Source organism: Petaurus breviceps, unplaced genomic scaffold, assembly GCF_028583685.1.
Source record: "Petaurus breviceps papuanus isolate PSGF00001 unplaced genomic scaffold, PetGlider_PUasm1.0 90407, whole genome shotgun sequence".
Lineage (NCBI taxonomy): Eukaryota > Metazoa > Chordata > Mammalia > Diprotodontia > Petauridae > Petaurus > Petaurus breviceps.
In genome coordinates, this window is record NW_027187241.1 from 248,274 (window position 1) to 264,692 (window position 16,419).

At 39.7% G+C, this 16,419-nt stretch overlaps 1 pseudogene; it reads right to left on the minus strand.

Moving 5' to 3' along the window:
- Positions 1-5,722: 5,722 nt before the first annotated feature.
- LOC138177425 (large ribosomal subunit protein uL11 pseudogene) overlaps positions 5,723-16,419 on the minus strand; it is a 41,609-nt pseudogene continuing 30,912 nt past the window's right edge.

The window sequence follows — 16,419 nt, forward strand, 5'->3', positions numbered from 1 at the left end:
TTTGGGGAGTTCATTTTGAAAAAAAATAAGAGACATCTCAGGGCTTTTGATATCTTATCTGGCATTTTTAAAGCTTTAAACTTTACATTGTTTAGAGAAAAAAAGGAATATCTTGATTTTCTTTAAAAGCCTACTTTTAAAATAAAAATCTGGACTGAAACCTGGGGACAAAACCAGTTAGATGAAACTTCACTGAAAGAAATATAAAGTCTTACATTTCAGTGCAAAGAGAAATCAACTATACAAACTCCGGATGGGAGATATTTGACTTGGCAATAGTTCATGGAAAAGAGACCTGGGGTTTTCAGTGGACCACAAGTTCAAGCTGATGAAGCAGTGTGATACAGTCATAAAAAAGCTAACACAGTAGTAGGCTTAATTGACATGGAAATGGAATGTCCAGAATTGCAGGAAGATTATGGAGGAAGAAGTTGCAAAGGAGCCTCTATGATCTGGCTCCCCTGAAAAACAACAATAAAAATGTGGGAAAAAAAGGCAACACCACAAGAAATACTTAAGATACAATTTTAAAAAATTATTCAAAGAAATGAACAACTCAAAAAAAGTGCTCCAAAACATTGGGAAAATAGTATGGTTTAAAAAAGCAGAATAAGGACAGAAGGAAAATATACCAAAACAGTTCCAATGGTATTGGTCCCAACCATAGCATCAGAAAAAGTTAGATTTTTCCAAAGGACAAAATAAAGTGGATATTAAAAACCTTGAAGAACTTAAAGAAGTTAAATCATCAAAAATACCCTAAGATTTAAAAAGGATCTAAATGCAACTAAGGCAGGAGGTAGAGGCAAGATGTAGGAGTAAAAGCAGGAACTTGTCTCAGCTCCCACTCCAACTACCTGCAATACCTGTAAAAAAATGGCTGTAAACAAATTTTAGAGAACCCACAAGGTGACAGAGAGAAACAAATCTTCCACTGAAGGCAGCCTGGAAGATTGACCAGAAGGGTCTATTGCAGTGAGTTGGAAGTTGAGCACAGTACCATGTGGGCCATGCCAGCCCAGGCTTGTGCCCTGACCAGCAGTCCAGACTGGCCAGAGCAGACTTCAGGAGAGTGAATCACTGGCAGCTGTGGTGGTTTCCAGACTTCTCAACCCATAAACACCAAAGAGAAAATAAAAAAGGTCAGGGGGGAGCCCTGTTGATCTAAGAGGAGAGAGGAGCTGTAATGGTAATTTGAGACCCCTTTGTGTTGGCAAAGGTAGCAGGTACTTAGCACTTAGTAATTGATCAAGCCTCTGTTGGGGAAACAGAAGGTATGAACTCCTGTCTCCTGTTACTGATGTAACAGGAAGGTGTTGGCTGAAAAAGGAAGCTAATGCTGTGTGTATATAAGGAAAAGCCCCAGAGAGGCACAATCAGAATTTCTTGGGACCAGCATCTGGTGGCAGAACAGCTACAGAAGAGAGAATCAAGAACTGACCCGGAATTTCCTGAGAACTTGTGGTGGTGGAGCTTATTCTGAACAGGAGCCCAGAGCCCAGAACCCGGAGCCCGGAGTCAGGAGCCCAGAGCCAGAAGCCAGGAGCTCAGGATCTCAGGAGCCCAGGAACCCAGGTGATAGAGGAGCCCAGGAGTCCAGTAGAAGACTAAGGAAGCAGAAGACTGAGGAAGCATGACTGGGATTCTGAGACTTTGTCTGTTTGTGGCTTGGTTGAGTCTTGAATTCCCAGAACCAGAAATTGTGAAGGATCTTACATGGACCAGACCCTGTGAACTTCAGTGTGGAGCAGGACCTGCCCAGAGAGCTGGTCAAGGAACTGGAACCTATTTGCCACTGAAGCCAGATGACAGTCTGGTGAATACAGGTAGAATCTGTGCCCATGGAAGGGGATCCAGGGAATCTGAGAACCTGATCCAAGTCAGGATGAAAAGACCTCTTCTTGGATACTGAGTAATGATGAAATTGTAGTTTACTAATGACCTAGGGGTGGAAGGTTTATGTATGATACTTAGTAATTGATTGCTGGATTGAGTTAGCTTAAATGTGCCCCATGAGTGGAAAACTTTGCCCCATGAGTGGAAGACTTTGACTATTGTACTTTGAGACTATATTGTGATACTGATTGAGTTAACTTAAGTGTGCTCCATGAGTGGAAGATTTTGATTATTGTACTTTGAGATAATTGTTCTTTGTTCTAAATATTGTGACCACTTTGGTGAAAATTATGTTACCATTTTAATGATAAGCTGTTTGTGAATATAAGTTGTAATATTGTGTATGCTGTACCTTGATTTTCTGTGAATGTTTTGCTTTGATTTGTTATGGAATAAAAAAGTGTTCACTATACTGTGTAATCAGAACCTTAAAAGCTATTCACAGTAGCATTCTTCTGGAAAGCTTCTGTGCATGGCATTATAGGAGCATAGTCTAGCCCCTGCCCCTGTGGTGAGAGGTGCATGGCAGTGCAGTGGCTGCCTCCAGAGCTCCTGGCCTGCAGATCATAGGGGGACCAAGTGACCATTCAGAGGGTAATTGCTCTTGCTTTGACCTGCTTGGATCTGGGTTGCAGTCTTGGGTGGTGGTTGTAGGGTGAGGAATGCCAGTGTGCCAGAGCTTGTGGTGGCTGTAGAGAGGGGCCCTTCTCATAGCTCTGACAACTGCAAAAATCTCAGCAATTTGGGACACAGTTCTCTCCACTCTGGAAGCAGAGTTCTACTATGGCAAAGAGCTCAAAAGTCAAGTAATGGGCTGGAAAAAAGAGCAAGCAGAGGAAGCATAATCAGACCATAAAATCTGTTTGGGGGGATAAAAAGGATCAAAACATGGAACCAGAAGAAGACAATGAAGTCAAAACTCCTTCATCAAAAGCTTCCAAGAAAAATATGAATTGGTTACAGGCCATAGAGGAGCTCAAGAAGGATTTTGAAAATCAAATAGGAGAAGTGGAGGAAAAATTGGGAAGAGAAATGAGAATGATACAAGAAAATCATGAGAAGTGAGTCAACAGCCTGACTGAAGAAAATAACACCTTAAAAAATAGACTAACTCAAATGGCAAAAGAGGCCCAAAAAGCCAGTAAGGAGAAGAATGCCTTAAAAAGACTAATTGGCCATATGGAAAAGGAATTTCAAAAACTCACTGAAGAGAATAATTCCTTCAAAATTAGATTGAAGCAAATGGAAGCTCATGACTTTATGAGAAATCAAGATACTATTAAATATATCCAAACAAATGAAAAAATAGAAGGCAATGTGAAATATCTCATTGGAAAAAACACTGACCTGGAAAATAGATCCAGGAGATATAATTTAAAAATGATTTGGACTACCTGAAAGCCATGATTCACAAAAGAGCCTAGAAATTATCCTTCAAGAAATTCTCCAGGAAAATTGCCATGATATTCTAAAATCGGAGGGCAAAATAGAAACTGAAAGAATTCACTGATCGCCTCTTAAAAAAGATCCCCAAAAGAAAACTCCTAGGAATATTATAGCCGAATTCCAGACTTCCCAGGTCAAGGAGAAAATATTACAATTAGCCAGGAAGAAACAATTTGGGTATTGTGGAAACACAATCAGGATAACACAAGATCTAGCAGTTTCTACATTAAGGGATCTAAGGGCTTGAAATATGATATTCTGGAGGTCAAATGAGCTAGGATTAAAACCAAGAATCACCTACCCAGCAAAATTGAGTATAATGTTTCAGGGGAAAATATGGTCATTCAAGAAATAGAGTACTTTCAAGCATTCTTTTTTTTTTTTTTAAAGCAATCGGGGTTAAGTGACTTGCGCAAGGTTACACGACCAGTTATTTCTGGGTGTGGTGCTGAGTATCTGAGCCTGGATTTTGATCCAGGTCATCCCGACACTGGAGCCGGTGCTCTTACTTGCTGAGCTACCTGGTCACCCCTAAGCAATTGGGGTTAAGTAACTTGCTCAAGGTTACACGGCCAGGTGTTTCTGGGTGGGTGCTATGTGTCTGAGCCTGGGATTCGATCTCCAGGTCAACCCAACACTGGAGCCGGTGCTCTTACTTGCTGTGCTACCTGGCTGCCCCACTTTCAAGCATTCTTGATGAAAAAACCAGAGCTGAGCAGAAAATTTGACTTTCAAGTACAAGAAGAAAGAGAAACAGGAAAAGGTAAACAGGAAAAAGAAATCGTAAGAAACTTATTAAAGTTGAGATATTTACATTTGTACATGAAAAATGATTGTAACTCATGAGACTTCTCAGTATGAGGATAGTTGAAGGGAATATATATGAATGTATAGGAGGGTATATGTGTGTATAAATACATGTGAGTATGTATATATGTGTGTACATGTATACGTAGATAGAGGGAACAGGATCAGTTGAATAGGAAGGGATGATATCTAAAAAAAATTAAGAGGTGAGAGAGAAATATATTGGGAGGAGAAAGGGAGAAATAGAATAGGGTAAACTATCTCATATAAACAGAAAACCGTTACAGTGGAGGGGAAGAGTAGGAAAATGAAAGGGAATGGGTCAACCTTACTCTCATTGAATTTGGCTTAAGGAGGGAATAACATACATACTCAATTGCGTATCTATTACAGGAAATTAGGAAAGTAGGAGGGAAGGATATAAAAGGGGGGATGATAGAAGGGAGAGTAGATTGGGGGAGAGGGTAGTTAGAAGCAAACACTTTTGAAAAGGGACAGGGTCAAAGTAGAAAATAGATTGGGGTGGGTTAGGATGGAGGGAAATATAGTTAGTCTTTCACAATATAACTACTAAGGAAACATTTTTGCACAACTACACATGTACAACCTATATTGAATTGCTTGTCTTCCCAGTGGGGGTGGGTGAGGAGGGAAGAAGGGAAAGAATCTGAAAATCAAAGTTTTAAAAACAAATGTTATTTTTTTAAAATATTTAACTGGGAAAAAAGAAATACAGTCACTGGGGTATAGAAATCCATCTTGCCCTACTAGAAAGTTGGGGTGGGGGAGGATGTAAGAGAGAACAGATTGGGAGAAAGTGTATTCAGTAGGCTTGATATCTAGGGGTGAGGGCCAGGGGAAAGATGGGGAGAAAATTTGTAACTCAAAATCTTGTGGAAATGAATGTTGAAAATTAAATGCAACAAAGGAATCTCAGGACAAAATAATGATCATGATACTCAATAATTTAGAAATATCCTGGGAAAATATAAACAAAAGATATCCAGCCTTGGTGGCTTCTTGAATGGGAGGCATACCTACTCTAGCACCAAACCAACTGGTAAAGAAATACTATGAGAAAGTACGATAAGTTACTTTTTTAACCACCAGAACTTTATAAAATCAGCCAATACAAATGCCATTGTGGTATCACAATGAGATGAAGGAATAGTTTTATTGTTTGTGTGTGTGTGTGTGTGTGTGTGTGCGTGTTTCTATATAGCTTAATCTCTCTCTCTCTGTCTCTCTGTCTCTTGTCTCTCTCTCATACACACACATACATGCACACACAAAATCTGTCTATCTATCTATCATCTATCTATCTATCTATCTGTTTTTGTGTGTTTATATATGCCTAGTGACTAGGTATTTTGGTTCAATTCCTTTAATTTGTAAGTCATATTTAGTTTTATTTTGGAGGAATAATGGATTTTAAGGCTAGAAAGAATCACAGTGGGCACCAATTTTGTCTTGAAAAATACCATTTCCTGTGAATTGTTCTTGGTATTACAAATTTGGTAACATTTTTCAAATAAGAACAATTTTCCACGTGGACATCAAATGCTACTATATATTTTTTTGTCAAATATTAAATTTATTGCAACAGTCTCCTTTGTAGCTTTTAACTTGCTGGGCATTCAACAGCACCACTATTGATGTCATCAATGACATCATGAGGAAGTCGGCCATCAATGTTGCAGCCCACAGACTGGGATGTCCCAAGTATCTCTTTAATGGTTCCAGAGAGATCTCTTGCCAAGGACCGGTGCTTCATCTGTCGAGCAATGCCGTCAATCTCATCAAGACTGATGTTTCCATTGTGTTTAATATTTTTCTGCTTCTTTCTGTCCCGAGGAGACTCCTTTGGGGCTTTAATGATCAAGGCTGAGGCAGAAGGTGCAACCTCAATCTAAGCCTGTTTGTTCTGAATGGTAAGCTTCACTGTGATCCTTAGTCCTTTCCAGTCACTGGTTGCCTTGGCAATGTCATCACCAACCTTTTTGGGAGACAGGGACCAACTGTGGGGGCCAGAGCTGATGTGCCACCTACTTCACCACCAGTACACCTTAAAAACATGACTTTAATTTCATTTGGGTCAAACTTGGGTGGTACGGCAGCGACGAAGGTGAAGACTTGGCCTGGACGCTGTGTGGTGGCTGCTGGTGTCGGATGAACCCAGATTTGGGACGACCGAAAGAAGTTGCACCTTCACCACCATGAGTTGGAAGCCAAAAGGCTACTATATTTTTTATCTATTTTATATATTTGTAGTGTGTGAATAACCCATGAGTGAGGAACTGAGTCAAAGGCTTTTAAGGTCATCAAAGAAAATCAAAGAAAAAATTATGGCACTTGTGGGCAGTCTCTCTTGAAAGATAACCTTGCCCTCTAATTTATTGAGAAAATCAAGTCCATCATGATTCAAGTCTATCATTTCTCACATCTCCTATTCCACCTATGAATCTTAACCTATTTTCCTGTCCTATATTCCTGTCTCAGAGAAAGAGGAGTCTGTACTCCTTGTTAAGGCTAATCCCTTGTGCCCTTGATTCCATTCCTCTTGTCTCCTCTGGGAGCCTGTTACATTCCATTTTTTCCCTCTCTTTTATCTTCATTCTCTCTCTTTTCCCTAGTTCCAACCCTGAAGACAAAAACATATTTATAAGCTTAAATCTCATAATAATCTTCACTTGACCCTGCTATTTCCTGAAATTATTGTTCTATGTCTAGCTTTCCTTTCACTGCCAAGAACTTGGACTTGTCTACCTTCCCTGCCTCTACTGGTCTCTTCTTCCAATTCTATTATTCACCCTCTCCTTCTATATATTCTCTCATCCCTTGGTTTCCAGGAAACTACTCTTGCCTTGACCTTATCCTAGAAAAGGCACTGGTTCTGGAGGCAGAAGACCTCAGTTCGTATCCCATCTCTGACGCTACTTGTATGAAATTGGACAAGTCACCTCCTCTGGGCTTTAGTTTTCTCATTGGCATAATGAGTGGATTTAAATATATGGAATATGAAGTCTCTTCTAGACCTCAATCCTATGACTTAACCACTTTTGTGTCATAGACCCATTTGGCAGTTCAATGAAGTCAAAGGACCTTTTCTCAGAATAGTGTTTTAAAATAATTGAAGGATGTGTTAAATTTCAGTTAGAGGCTAGATATAAATTTTTTTTTATCATCCAAGTTTACAGAACCCAGGTTAAGAACCCCTGCTCTTAACTAATTTTGAACTTGACCATACAGCCCCTTCCTTGGCTCCATTCCTATTAGTTATGTCATCTCTGGGCCTCTGGGGGCAAACCTGCCAAACTAGTCCAACGGGAATTGCTAGGTGAGCATTATTCAAACCAGGGCTATTTATTTCAAGTATTATTGTAATCAGAATTATTGAATGATTACAGTTTGATCCTAAACAAAAGAAGCTTCAAAACTTGGTAGAAAATAAGTTATTCTATGAATGGTGTTTTCTTTCCTTTCCCTAGTTTTCTTCCAACCTTTCAGTGTTGATTCCTTTTCCCTAAAAGCTTGGTGAGATCAGATGGTTATCTCCCCTGTAGCTGACATGCACCAATAACTGCTGTTTCTGGACTCCCTTTGACTTTTTATGTGTGCCTGCCTAAAATTCTTGGTGTAGCCAAAATACCAGAGCTGTCTTCTGTGAGATGTTCATGATAAATTGATTTTTCTTGGATTAGTCTTACTTCTTGGCCTCATTTTTTTCAGGAGAGTTTGCTTCAGTGTCTTTCCAGGGCTTTCCCAGATTCCCTTCTGTGTTGATATAGTTGATTTGGGGCATGGAATTTTTGCAACAACACCAAAAAATGTTATTTTTTTGGTGTGATTTGTAATAAAAACACCCTGTTAAACATCTGAACTAAGTGTCTCTGTGCTTTACTAAATGGGCAGACTATCACAGAAAACCCACTTGCCTTATACCCTAGAAAGTTTAAAAAAATATTTTGTTAATTGCTATTTTAAAAATTACTGTCATTTCCTAATGACTCCCACTGATTTTGTTAGGACCCACTTTTGGAATAAGTAAGTAGAGTTAAGTAAAAGAAATCAACACAGTGACAATATCTTACCATAAATGATTCTTGAACCAATAGTTCACTGTCTCTCTGATGAGAAGCAGAAGGCATGTTTTACCAGAAATTTTTTCTTCACATAGCTATAACTTATTTAAAGAAGTTTTAAGATCAGTAAAGCAAAGGTTTAGAGCTGGAAGGTATATTAGAGGACCTCTGATCCAACCTCCTCTTTTTACAGCTGAGGAAAGACTAGTCTAGTCTTCAGGCAGTAATAAAGATTCTTCAACAACCAAACAGTTATATGTAAAAGGCCAGAGAAATATTTACTGATTTCTATGTCTATAATGTATTCCAGGTTACACACAAAATTAGCTTCATTCCTTCTAGCAATAGTTATAAAGTCTACTTCATAGTAGGGATTTGGGAGTTAAAGTCAGAAATAAGACATGGTTCTGGAAAAAATATTATGAATTCATAAATATTTAATATGATGAGAGATATCTTTAAAATGGGGAATGACTCTTCTACCGAGAAAGGTTTAGAGACATCTGGGACTGGCTTTAAACTTCAGGATAAACTGCTTGCTGTAAGAAGCTTAGATAAAATTCCATTTCTATAAGTTTGCTTTTATTGAGTTGTCATTATAATTCCTGGCCTGTTCACATGAATAAAAGACCAATTTTGAACATACTAGGAAGAATGAAAGGTGTTTCAGAGCTAAAGCCCATTCTGATCATCTGGGATTGGAATTCATTGATATTATTTGACAATTTTTCTGCCATTAATGCATTAGCCATAACAACTTATTCTAATGATTTTGACTATTATTAGAGCCTTTGATTCTATTATTACTGATCTGTGTAGTGGAAACATTAAGGAATGCCCAGGGGAATATGATGGATCTTCTGTTGACAAAGAAAGCCAGTTATTTCTGCCATTAATTTATATTGCTAAACCAAGAGGATCCTTGATGCTGATGTTTTGACATTTTTACGACATAATCTAAAACACCACTCATGCAAGCTGATTCCATGGCCTCTGCAGCATGACAGGAGAGATTCTGCAACATCCTCTTCATGCAACACCCAAAGAAAAGGCCGGGATTTATCCTTAGACTGAAATTCCATGGGGCTTTCCCTATAGTCTATCCTCAGACCTTGTAGTTCTAAAGTAAGTACAGATGCTCATTCTAAGGAGATCTTTTCCTCATTTTAACAATGATTTTTACTACAATTTGGTGATCTCAGGATACCTTCCCAAGAAAAGCATTTTAAGATTTCACCTTGTTCTTGGGTCAAGTGCTCTCCATCTACCTCCCATAAATTCCAGTGGCTCCCTATTATTGCTAGGATCAAATATAAACTCTTCTTTTTTACATTTTGATCTTTTTAGAATCTAGTGCCCTGCTACCTTTTCACCTCAATAGTAGTGACTTCTTTCAATGTGATCTATAGTCCAGACACACTGTCTTTCTTCTTGTTTCTCCCATGTGACATGGAATTTCCCATTTCTTGATCTTTGCATTAATTGTCCCCCTTCCTCTCCCTCTCAACCCATCTGAACTGCTCTCCTTCCTTCCTTCCTTCCTTCCTTCCTTCCTTCCTTCCTTCCTTCCTTCCTTCCTTCCATCCTTCCTTCCTTCCTTCCTTCCTTCCTTCCTTCCTTCCTGCCTTCCTGCCTTTCTGCCTTCCTGCCTTCCTTCCTGTCTTTCTGCCTTCCTTCCTGCCTTCCTTCCTTCATTCTTTCCTCCCTCCCTCCCTCCCTTTCTTCTTCTTCTTCTCCTCTATGTATTTCCTTCAAAATTTAGCTCATGAATAACCATCTGCACAAAATTTTTCCTTGTATCCTTTGCTAGACTAGAGCCTTCCCTTCAAAATTACCTTGTATCTTTTTTGAAAAATTGAAAAGGCATTTATTAAGCTTTTCTATGTTCCAAACTATAGTAAAGGTTGGAGATAAAAATACAAAAGGAAGACACTCTTTGCCCTCAAGGATCTTGTGTTTTAAGAGGGAAGATGGCGTCTATGGCGAAGGGATAGCCAAGGATCAGTAAAATCACGAAGATAATGAGTAGTGCCATAGGGCAGTCCAAAGAAGTGCCCTTTCAAAAAGTAATGGTAGTATTGATTGTTGCCAAAGAAAGAGGTAGAAAGAGAGTGGCAGGAAGGAGGTAAATGAACAGTGGCATTGCAGGAAGATGGCATATTTGGATGTCTGTGGTGAGCTCTGGCTGATGAACAGAGGCCGAAGGAGGAAACCAGAGGCACAGTTGTTATGAGGTAGCTGTTTTGTATGTATCTCAATATATGCATATTGTCTCCCCCATTAAAACAGGAACTCCTTGAGAGTGAGGGCTATTTAGCTTTCATACAAAAAGAAGGAAAAATACTGAAAAATTGAAGGGAAAAGTTCAGAGAGTATTAATTTAAAAAGCAATGGAGAGCATATCCCAATAAATCCTGATCTTTATGATTATTTTTTCATTTGTATGAAATCTTTATAAGAATGAAGTACACACATACTGAAGGAATTCTTTTTTTAAGCAATTGGGGTTAAGTAACTTGCTCAAGGTTACATGGCCAGGTGTTTCTGGGTGAGTGCTAAGTGTCTGAGCCTGGGATTCAATCTCCAGGTTATCCCGACACTGGAGCTGGTGCTCTTACTCGCTGTGCTACCTGGCCACCCCACTACTGAGGGCATTCTTGATGAAAATATGAGATGTAGATAGGCTGATTCAGATATTTTATGATCAACTTGCAGCTTTCAGGGAAGTGAGACTTTATTTGGAACAGCTGAGCGCACTAGGAAACCTTCATGCAGAAGGTTGCTCTTGATGTGAGTCTGATTGAATCTTCTTGAAAGATATGGAAGATTCCCCTTGGCACTTCCTGGAGGATAGGTTTCATGGATATTGACCACATTGACTTGTGCCTATTATTTTGGGACAGACTGTCATGGAAGTAGCTACCCTTTGTGCTGACTTATAAAAGGGAACAGACTGGCATGTTGGGTGGGTCCTTTTCCTTCCCCATTCTCCTGGAGAGCTCCTGAGAGCTAAGTGCAGACCAGGGACTTAGGGGTGGTGGGAAGTGGTCTCTCTTTAATTCAGGAGCCATTAATGTCGACTTGTGACAGGAACACATGGGAGCGTCTTGTACTCACCCATGTGCCCTCAAATGAAAATTCCTGAGCAAAATTGAGTTTCTACACCTCCCTCCTATCCTTGTGTTCTTTTTTTTTTTAAGCAATTGGGGTTAAGTAACTTGCTCAAGGTTACACGGCCAGTGATTTCTGGGTGTGGTGCTGAGTATCTGAGCCCGGGTTTCGATCCAGGTCATCCCAACACTGGAGCCGGTGCTCTTACTCGCTGAGCCACCTGGCCACCCCATCCTTGTGTTCTTAAAGATATGGCATTCAAGCTTTGAATGGTTATATAAAACTGCAAAAGCTTAAAGTAGTTGTCTGGCAACAACCTGTTTCTGCAGTTTGAGGTTGGTCTAACTGAATACAGAGGGGCTCTTTATCAGACAGCTGGCCAAAATGATTATATCCTTAAGTCCTAATCAGTGTGAATAAATCCTTTGATGTAAATGCATTATTTGAATTCACACAGTGTATTTCCATTGGGCTGTCACCAACAATCATATTTTACAGAACTATAACTTTGAATAGTGCCAATTTGGATATATGCAAACGCAAGGGAAACTCAGGAAATGGACAAAGGTGCAGAAAGGTTTTTAGACTTGGGTGGCCCTTCTTCTGCTTCCATAGTGATGATGGTGGTGTGATAGAGAATGGGGAAGAGAGTGCTAACAATCAAGCAACTATTAAACCAGATACAAATGCCATTTTAACAGTTGGCATTCTTAATGTTCATCTTTGCCTAGTGGCCACATGGTTGATATAAGTGGGCAAAGCCTCCTCCATCAGAGGACTTTCCGTCTCCTTTGTATGACTTAGTGTAATTGACAATCCTCAAACTCATTGGTAAGTTAGGGGCATGTCTACCCCAAGCATGCGAAGACTTCCTCTAGTGAAGTGGGCAGATGAGAACAATTTATCCCAACAGCCAAGAAGGTGGCTGATCTAGGTGCTGTGGAGGGCTTAGAACTTGGTCAGACATTGAGGATGCCAAGGACATCCACTGCATCCCATGCCATCACCAGTTATCTTGACTTTTGTCTTGCCACTAGACTTTGGTGACTCTGGAAGAGAGAGGCTGATGACTTTGTGCAATTCTGCCTCACTTAAATCCAATTCAGAAACAAGTCAAGACATCATCCCATGATGTTATTAGTCTTCGTCAAAAACAAAGGATGAACAACAAGAAAGCTTGTATTTACATAAAGATTTGGGCAGCTAGATGGTTCTGTGAATAGAGTACTGGGTCTGAAATCAGGAAGGCTCATCTTTGTGAGTTCAAATCTGGCCTCGAACATTTCCTAGCTGTGTGACCCTGGGAAAGTCACTTAACCCTGTTTGCCCCAGTTTCCTCATCTATAAAATAAACTGGAGAAGGAAATGGGAAAACATTCTAGTATACTTGCTAAGAAAACCCCAGATGGGATTATTGAGAGTTGGACATGACTGAACAACAATATATTTATGTTGTCTCCCTCATTAGAATATAATAAGAATAATGATATTTGGCATTATCTGATTTTATCTTTAACAATGACATTGTGAGGTTGGTGCTTTTATTATCCTTGTTTTATGAGGAAACTGAGAAGTTAATCGATTTTCTCAGAGTCACACAGCTACTAAATGTCTGAGTCAGGATATAACTCCTCATTCTCTGTATTCCTAGTGCTTGGCACAGTCCCTGGAACACAGTTAGCACTTAATAAATACTTGTAGATTGACTGACACATATATTTTTGGAGTTACAGAACTGCATTTATATTGACATTCTTATTATAAGTTAAGCTAGGAATTAAACAAGTCACACCAATAAGAGTTAAACTCTCCTTGGAGAGTTAAATAAAAAATTGATAGCTCTGATTTTATCACTCACCTAAAGGGAGCAAAAAACATAATTTCAGGTGACTGCTTATTGGACATCTCAAACTAGACATCTTATAGAGTCTTGAACTTAACATGTCCCAAATTAAACTCATTATCTTCCCCCCAAAACCCTCCCCTCTTCTTAACTACCCTGTGACTTGAAGGAAACACCAGCCTCCCAGGTTCCCAGGCTCATAACCTCACCCTTGACTCCTCATTCTTTCTTGTCTCTTATATCCAACCTTGGCCACAGGCCTGTCTATTCTACCTTCTTAACACCTCCCATATACTACCCCTCCTCTTCTCTGATGCTATCACCAACCTGGTGGAAACTCTCATCACCTCAAACTTGGACTACTGCAATAGCCTGCTGGGGAGGGGGGGCTCCCTGCCTCAAATCTTTCCTCTACTCACTTACCAAACTTATCTTCCTAACATGATCATATCATCCCATGTTTGAAGTGGCTCTAACACCAGGACTCTCTTAGTTCAGGTTTAATGTTGAGATGAAACTAAGCATTTGAAAATCATCAAACAGTTAACAAATGAAACTTTACTTTATCCTGATGCAGCAAGGATATGCAATAAGGCTATGGTGGCACTTAGGGTCTACAGACCAGCCCCCCACCCCCTCATCTCAATATGGAATTGGGTCCAGTCATCAGGGTCAGATATGGTGAAGAATATGGTAATCTGAGTGGCTGAAGAAATCCACTAAGTCTGGGGAGCTGACTGTTTGTGACTGGGATGTTTAATGCCTTTAGGTAATCAGGAAATTACATAGGTAAGGAGGTGTGGGCAGGCAGTTAGGTCCCAGAGATAGTTTTGTAAGGCTAAGGATAAAGGGAGAAGAAGAGATCGGGGCCTCACCATGCTGTGGGTGGGCAGAAAGAAACTGAATCAGAAGAATGTTAATTTTAGTTTAATATTAGTTTAATTTAGTTTTACCTAATATTAGTTTTTAGTTTTGACTAATTTAACTAAAATTAGCTAAATTTAGTTTTAACTAACATTGATTAGTTTAGTTTTATTTTATGTTAGTCCTATCACTGTCTTCTCCCACCCTCCCTATTACCTATACCCTCTTGTGGTTCCCTATTGCTTCTGGGATCCAATGTAAAATCTTTTGTTTGGCCTTTAAAGCCCTTCTTAACCTGGTCCTTTTCTACTTTTCCAGCCTTTTTATACCTTATTCCCCTCCACTTACCCTTTAATCCAGTGGGCTTAATATACTAATATACTGGGCTCCTCATTGTTCCTTGAATACAACATTCTATCTCTGACTCCCATTCATTTTCCCTGGCAGTTCCCCATGCCTGGGAATCTCTTCCTCATCATCTCTGCTTCATGGTTTCCTTCAAACCTCTCTGAAAGTCTCACCTGCAAGAAACCTTTTTCAATCCTCTTCAATTTTAGTGCCTTTCCTACGACACTGTCTCTAATGATCCTGTATATATTATTTTTGTATATAGTTATTTGCATGCTGTATCCCCAATTAAACTGTGAGCTCCTTGAGAGTAGAGGATTCTCCTGTTCCTTCTCCTCCTCCTCTTCCTTGTTCTCCTCTTCCTCCTTCTTCTGGCTTTTCTTTGTGTCTCTAGACCTTAGCATAGTGCCTAGCACCTAGAAGGCACTTAATAAATGCTTGTTGATCCGTTGACTTGCCTCAGTTCCCTCACTCTGCATTGATGATGATTGCACACATAAATGGACGACCAGGAATGTAATTGCAGCTCCCTGCAGAGGATGAAGAAAGAAAGGACTTCAATGATGGTTACTACCTCAAGTTTCTGAGGACTAAAGATATTACTTTCTTGGGGGGAGGGGAATTGGCACTCTTGAGATTTGGGGGACAAGAAGAGACAAGAGCTTGAGGCCCTCGAAGCACATGGGCACTGAGGAACAGGAGGAGAGAGGGAAGAGATAATTCAAATGAGGCTGGATGTCCACCACAGGCACCAGGGACATCAGTGACTGGAGAACAGCATGCAAAGGGAAGCTTAGTTGGTAGTCACCTTAGCCTCTACAGGCTGTGGATGAGTAACTAAGGGAGTCTTCTCTCTCCATTTTCCCTTGAACTCAACAAACTCCAAACTAAGTTAACATATGCCCTGAATGCAGATACTTTAATATAATGGTGTGTACTGAGGAGGATGGTGAAAACTACTTTGGAAAATATTATCTGAGAGCAAGAAATGAAAGAGGTCAAAGGCTTGTGGACACCTGAGAGGCGTCACTCCCCTCCAGCACAGGTTTTCTCTGAGAAGACATTGGACCTGACAAGACTTGAGTGACATTCCAAAAAAAAGACCATCTCCCCAATCTTAGCAGACAGCAACTGGCTGGTTGTAGATGAAGCATTTTTCAGAGTCGGTTTTTTGCGTGCAGTCAGATCATTAACTGCAAGAGTTCATTTGTTTTTCCACACAAATTTCTTTAACATTTTATCCAGTTTTATAAAGCAGCTCATTTTAAAAATAGCTATTGCATTAAATCTTTAAGTGAATTTAGGGAGCATTGTCATTCTTATTATATAGAACTTACCCATCCATTAGCCTTTGGAGTCAATTTCCTTTCTATTATTAAGATGGTTCTTTATTTGTCAGTATCATTAATGGATATTTTTATATAGGACATCCCCTGATAATAAATACCTAGAAACTTTTCTTTTGTCTTTTGGCAGACTCATCTGGTCTTACATTTTTATTTTTATCCTTTGGGACCTAGAACTTGCTTTCACATTCACTGTTGTTAACACACTCTTCCACCTTTTTTCTTCCCAGGTGATTATAGAATAATTGAGTGGGAAAAGTGTGTATGGGTTATTCAGTCCAACCTGTGCCTTTTCAGAAATCCTATCTACAACGTCCTTGATAAATGAGCATGGAACCCCGATTTAAGGACTTCTACTATCTGGGAAATTAAACCTTCTGGATGACACATATTCTACTTTATCTCCAATTTACCAAATTTTATAGAGGGGATGTGAGTAGCCAGTCTTCTCTCACTTTTATCTCCTCTCCAACATTCTTTCTCTAGAAGCCTCAGCAGGGAAAACTAAGTGACCGTCAGTGTTCATGGTGGGTAGATAGTGTGTTCAAAGATCTTAGTTCCTTTGCCTCTTAGGAAATTCCAAACTAGTGTCTAGAATGAAATCCAGTGGAAGGGAGGAAGGAAAGGAAAAAGGAAAGGAAAGGAAAGGAAAGGAAAGGAAAGGAAAGGAAAGGAA